Raw genomic sequence first — 6668 nt, forward strand, 5'->3', positions numbered from 1 at the left:
ATCAGACAATCCCTGCATCCCTGGAATAAATCCTACTTGATCACGGTCTATTATTATTTTAATGTCAAATTTGATTTGCTCAAATTTTGCTGAGAATATTTTGCATCTTTATCATAGATATTGGCCTGTCATTTTCTTTTCTTAGGGTACCCTTATCTCTGCTGTAGTTATTTCTCCTACAGTGTAGTAGGATTTTCTTCCCAGTGTAGTCATATCTTTCCCCTTTACAACAGCATAGATATTTCTCCTACAGCGTCATTGTTTTCTACTCCCCCCTTCCTCCTTACAGCATAGTTATATAGAAATTGTGAAGGGTGGGGGTACACATAGGTGGGGCTGAACATTATCAATTTTTTGGTAATAGCATAATACTAGTCTTATAAAATGAGTTTAGAAGTACTTCCTCTTTTTTTTTTTTTTTTTTTTTTTTTTTTTTTTTGCTTTTTGGGTCACACCTGGCAATGCACAGGGGTTACTTCTGGCTCTGCACTCAGGAATTACCCCTGGCCATGCTCAGGGGACCATATGGGATGCTGGGATCTGAACCCGGGTCGGCCCCGTGCAAGGCAAACGCCCCACCCGCTGTGCTATCTCTCCAGCCCCATACTTCCTCTTTTTCAGTTTTTGGAAAAGCTTCAGAAGAATTCTTACGAATTCTCCTTAAATGGTAGAATTCAGCACTGAGGTCAATTTTTGTTTGTTGTGATTTTTTTCAATTTTTAATTTTTTAATTTTTATAAAGTAGTTCACAATATTTGATTACATTTAATATTCAAACATCAATCCCACCACCATAACACCTTCCCACCACCATATTTCAGATGTTTCCATCGCAAACCCCAACCCCTGCCTCAAAGCAGAACCAAAATAATTCATTTTGTATTGTTTGTTATGAATAAACCACTGAAAATGATCCAAAAGAGTTTCCTTAGAGGAAGGTGTGTGAAGATTGTTGTATTTTACCCAGGGGCCATCACTAACATGTTGTTAAAGGTTGAGCCTTGTGTGCTAGTGCTTCCAATGTGGCACCGTTGGGAAGGACAAGTAAAGAGAGGCTTCTAAAATCTCAGGGCTAGGACGAATGGAGACGTTACTGAAACTGCTCGAGCAAATCGACGATCAATGGGATGATGATGATGATGTATATCTGTAAAAATATATTTACCTCTAAGATTGGTTGCCTTGTAGTTTAAACCCCATCAAGTGTGGTGCACTACTCTTGGGAATATGAGTGGTGTGAGGTATGAGATGTCCAGGAATAGGTTCACTCATAGGTGAGGCTTGGCCCAAGCGTGTGAGAGCAGCTGTGAGTGTGGCAGTGATTGAGTTCTGGAGGTTTTTGGCTACCAGGGCTGGGATCTTTGGGGCAGAGAGAAGCCTTACCACCCTCCTCCTGGATGCCCCCAATGAAACAACCTGGCTTGGGGTCCTGTGGCATGACTAATGGCAAGTCATTTTATGCTCTTTTCTGAGAGAAGGAAAATGAGTCTCTGGATCGTGGCTGTTGATGAGATTTTCTGGGATAATCTCAGAGGGGGCTTGTGACTGCCAAGTTACCAGAAACAGGGAGATGTGAGGGAAATCAGCTATTCCCGGTTCCATTGAGCCTGGAGTTTTCAGTCACAGGTCCCACATAGCTGGGTTTTCTGCAGATTGTTGTGATATTTTTGATACTGTTTTGATCTCCTTACTGGCAACTTACTCAGATTTTAACTTTCTTCACGATTCATTTTTTTAATCTAAATTTTATTATAGTTTGGGCAAGAAAGTTACATTATTGATGTACCAAGTTACTGTGCCCCACTTCTACCAGTCCCTAGAACACCTCTAGCCTAGTCACCATCCCTCAATCTACCACCTCAGTGTTTGCTAACCAATTTTATAATCTAAGGTTAGGGCTGTTTAACACTGTTCTTTTCCCCTTATTTTGTCTCACTGTATTCCACAGATAGTGTAATCATCTGATATTTATTTTTTTTCCTCTAACAACTTTCATTGTATATATCTATTTGCCTATATGTATATCTCACAACTTCTTTATCCATTCGTCTGTCATGGCTGTTTCCTTTTAGGTCATTTCCATATCTTGGCTACTGTACTAAGTGCTGCAATGAACATAAGAGTGCATATATCTTTTTTTTTTTTAACTTTTTGGGTCATACCCAGCAGTGTTCATGGGTTACTCTGGCTCTGCACTCAGGAATTACTCCTGGCAGTGCTTGGAGGATCATATGGAATGCCAGGGATCAAACCTAGGTAGGCTGCATGCAAGGTAAATACCCTACCCACTGTACCATCACTCTGGCCCCCAAGAGCATATATCTTTTCAAATTCATGTTATGTTTGGAGAGGTAGATGCCAAGAAGTGGAACCATTTGGCCATATGTTAGTTCTATTTCTTTATGAAAAGTCTCCAAACTGCTTTCTATGGAGATTGAACAAGATGACATTCCCACCAACAGTGGATAGATGAGGATTCCTTTTTCACTGCATCCCCACCAAAACTCTTTTCAGTCTTTTTTGATATATTCCGTTCTCATTTTTTGTTTTGATTTATATTCCCCTGGTGACAAATAATAATGATACTTTTTCACATGCCCGCTGGCCCTCCATATATCATGTCTTCTTAGTAGGCTAGTTGGTAGTCAGTGACGTTTATGTCATTCTTATCCTCATCCTTACAGTTTTGCTCTCCTTATTTCTCTCACAGAGTAGTTATTTCTCCTATAGTGTCATTATTTTCTTCCTCTCTCTCCTTACCACATAGTTACATAGAAATCATAAAGGGTGAGAATACACATAGGTGGGTTTGAGCCTTATCATAACAACAAACAGATATAAAGTTCCTCCTTCAGGGGAAGTTCTTCTAGATTAACTCAGGGACAAAATATCATGAGGGCTCTGCACTCTAGATTACTAAGAGATCCCTCAAGGGCTGGAGCGATAGCACAGTGGGTAGGGCATTTGCCTTGCACGCGGCCGACCCGGGTTTGATTCCCAGCATCTCATGTGGTCCCCTGAGTGCCGCCAGGAGTGATTCCTGAGTGCAGAGCCAGGAGTCAATCCTGAACATTGCCGGGTGTGACCTAAAAAGCAAAAAAAAAAAAAAAACCAAAAAACAAGAGATCCGCTCAAGGGTGGGATCCCACATCTAGGGCGTATTGTTTTCTCCTTTCCTCAGCTAGTAAATCATTTAAATAATCAAATTAGATACTAATAATTCTAGTCATTTTGTATGAACACAATAAGAGATATATTAAGCTTAGAGGTTGGCTCTTCCTGGGGACACTTCGCTATATATCCCAGACTACAGTATTCAGCCCAGATTAGTCTTTCCTAACCCCAGCAGGGTCCTTATTCAGTTATTTTTTGGGGGGTGATGACAGAGTTTGTCCACGACCGTGCTCTTAAATTATTACACTTCTTATGGCGCTTAGCTTGTCCCTTTTCGATGCCAGGGTAGCTTACAACTTGCCCTGGATATATCTTTGTCCCTCCCTGGGGCCCTTCTTTTGGAGTTGTTAGGAAGTAAGGGCAACTGAGGCTTAATAAGGATTAGATATTATTTGAGGTCAATTAACTCTCATGTTACAAAAGTATAGCATCGACTATCTTCCTATGTCTATATAGAAAGAATATTTCTAAACTACATAAAGGACATAAAGGAAAGAGAAAAGCAATATAGGATTATTAGTGCCTGATGAAATTGGGTGTGAAATATAGTTTTACAACCCCATCAAGTTCCAGGTTCCTTAACTATTTCATAGAAAATAATTTCGGGAAATAATGAAGTAGAAAAAAATATTTTAAAAAATGAGACAATGCTCTTTCCTATGTAGAAGCTTGAATTCTCTCTTGAAAGTGTTTATTCTCATGGCATTCATGCCCAATTCAATCAGCTTAATCAATGGCTGAATAAAGAGCAGTACTTCTATATTAAATAAAAATTAAAAACAAAGTGTTTGTTCTCTCCTTCCTCATAATTTCTAAATAAAACTATTTTCTTCAAAAAGATTAAAAATTAAGGACTGAAACAATAGCACAACAGGTAGGGCATTCACCTTACACATGGCTACCTGGTCCCCAGCATCCTGTATGATCCCGTGAGTCCTCCAGCAGTGATCCCAGAATCAGAGCCAGGAGCAAGCCCTGAGCCCTGCTGATGTAGCCAAGCACAAAAAACATACCCCCAAAATTTTATATTTTTTTTAATTTTTATTGAATCACCATGTGGAAAGTTACAAAGTTCTCAGGTTTATGTCTCAGTTATACAATATTTAAACACCCATCCATTCACCAGTGCCCATATTCCACCACCAAAAGCCCCAGTATACCCCTCGACTCTGCCCCCCCATCCCTAACTGTATAACTGATGAATTTCACTTTATTTTCTCTTTACCTTCATTACGTTCCATATTTCAACACAAAACTCACTATTGTTGTTGGAGTTTCCCACCAAGAAAGACAGCCCTACTACCAAGGAAGCATTTGATAATTAGTTTTCCATTAAAAGATTGTATGTTTTCAGTTTTTAGAAAGGTTCGGAGTTGTCCCAGTCCCACGTCCCGGAGCCGTGTTAGTTGCTGCTCAGTGTCGCAGGGCTCCATCTGGAGAAGGTGTGCTGGCTGTACCTCCTCCGTCTGGATCCCCGGTGTTGCTGGCCCCGTCTCGGGTCCGAAGCATTCTCCGGCCGAGTTGCTCACCAGAAGGCCCGGCTTCTCTATTGAATGTCCATACCCCCGAAATTTTATTTATTTATTTATTTGTTTGTTTTGCTTTTTGGGTCACACCCAGCGATGCTCAGGGGTTACTCCTGGCTTTGCACTCAGGAATTACTCCTGGCAGTGCTTGGGGGACCATATGGGATGCCGGGGATCGAACCCGGGTCGGCCGCGTGCAAGGCAAACGCCCTACCCGCTGTGCTATCGCTCCGGCCCCAACCCCCAAAATTTTAAATGAGACACATCCAAGAAACAATTCAGCTTCTAATTTACACATAAAGTAGGCCTGTGAATAGTTTCCCTGAGTCTTTTGGGGAACTGACTATATGGAGGTCTTTTCGAAGCTGCTGCAGCTTGAGATTTTTGGTAGTGGGATTGCTAGGGTCCCTGCAGCCACCGGCACCGTGGAGCTGCAGGGACCGGCATTGTGCCCCGTGCTTGGACCCTCCCCAGGGATGGCGGGCTTCTCCACATCTCTCCGTGCCTGGACGCCAGACCTGACGTTTCTGCTAGGAAGGTGAGGGGACTTGCCGATATCTGTATTAGGGCAGTTGCTCTCCATTTGAAGGGCAGGGTTGGGAGGCGGGAGTTGGGTCCACTCTCAACAATAATCAGCCTGGCAATGCAGGCCTGGTAGTTCAGTGCCCGGGGTACCCCTTGGCTATACCAAATCGTGCTTAGGGGGGCTATGTGATACTGACATTCAGACTCAAAAACTCGTGGCTGCCAGGCACACACTCCAGCCCTTTGAGCTCTCTCCTAGTCCCTGTCTGTATTATTATTATTATTATAATTATTGTTGTTATTGGGCTGGAGCAATAGCACAGCGGGTAGGGCATTTGCCTTGCACACAGCCGACCTGAGTTCGATTGCTCTGCCCCTCTCAGAGAGCCCGGCAGGCTAGGGAGAGTATCCCACCCGCACGGCAGAGCCTGGCAAACTATCCGTGGTGTATTCGATATGCAAAAAACAGTAACAAGTCTCACAACAAAGACATTACTGGTGCCCGCTTGAGCAAATCGATGAGCAATGGATGACAGTGACAGTGATGACAGTAGGATTTCTAGGGAAAAAATGGCTTTGAACTTGCATTGTAAGTTCATTCAGAGTCCTGGGAGGGCATTTTTCTTTGTGGATATCTCTAGTAAGGGATCTATTCTGGTTTTGAGTTGGCATCTCTTTCTTGAGTCTAAGCCGATGGCAGGATAGAGTTTTGTCAGATTTTGTCCTGTCTCTCCAAACATTACATGGTTTCCTGAAACTCATTGTCAAGGGACTATCGGGTTGCCCATGTGACTTTTTTTTCTGCATTGTAGCACTGTCATCTGTTGTTCATCGATTTGCTCAAGCGGGCACCAGTAACTTCTCCATTGGAGTGAGACTTGTTCTTATTGTTTTTGGCATATCAAATACGCCATGGGTAGCTTGCCAGGCTCTGCCGTGTGGGCGGGATACTCTTGGTAGCTTGTCGGGCTCTCCAAGAGGGACGGAGGAATCGAACCTGGGTTGGCCACGTGCAAGGCAAATGCCCTACCCGCTGTACTATCGCTCCAGTCCGATTTTTTTTCTAGATTATCAAATTTTTTGGTATGTGATTGTTCACACACACACACACACACACACATTCTCTCTCTCTCTCTCTCTCTCTCTCTCTCTCTCTGTCTCTCTATCTCTCTCTCTTTCTCTCTCCCCTTTCTCATGTCTCTAAATAAAAGCAATTTTACTTCACTATTCTCCACCTCTGAAATTCTGTTGTGGGCAAGGTGTTGGATTCAGAAAGCCTGGGTAAGGTCTAGGACTGACTTTTCTTTCCTGCAAAGAACAATTCCTCACCTTAGACCATGGCTCCCCGTGGGAGGAATCACCTCCAGGCCACGCAGAACAAGCAGATGTCAGGCGCAACTGTGTGGCTGGTGGGCCGTGAATACCCACTGTGCGCAGGCTCAC

Source organism: Sorex araneus, chromosome 2 (assembly GCF_027595985.1).
Source record: "Sorex araneus isolate mSorAra2 chromosome 2, mSorAra2.pri, whole genome shotgun sequence".
Lineage (NCBI taxonomy): Eukaryota > Metazoa > Chordata > Mammalia > Eulipotyphla > Soricidae > Sorex > Sorex araneus.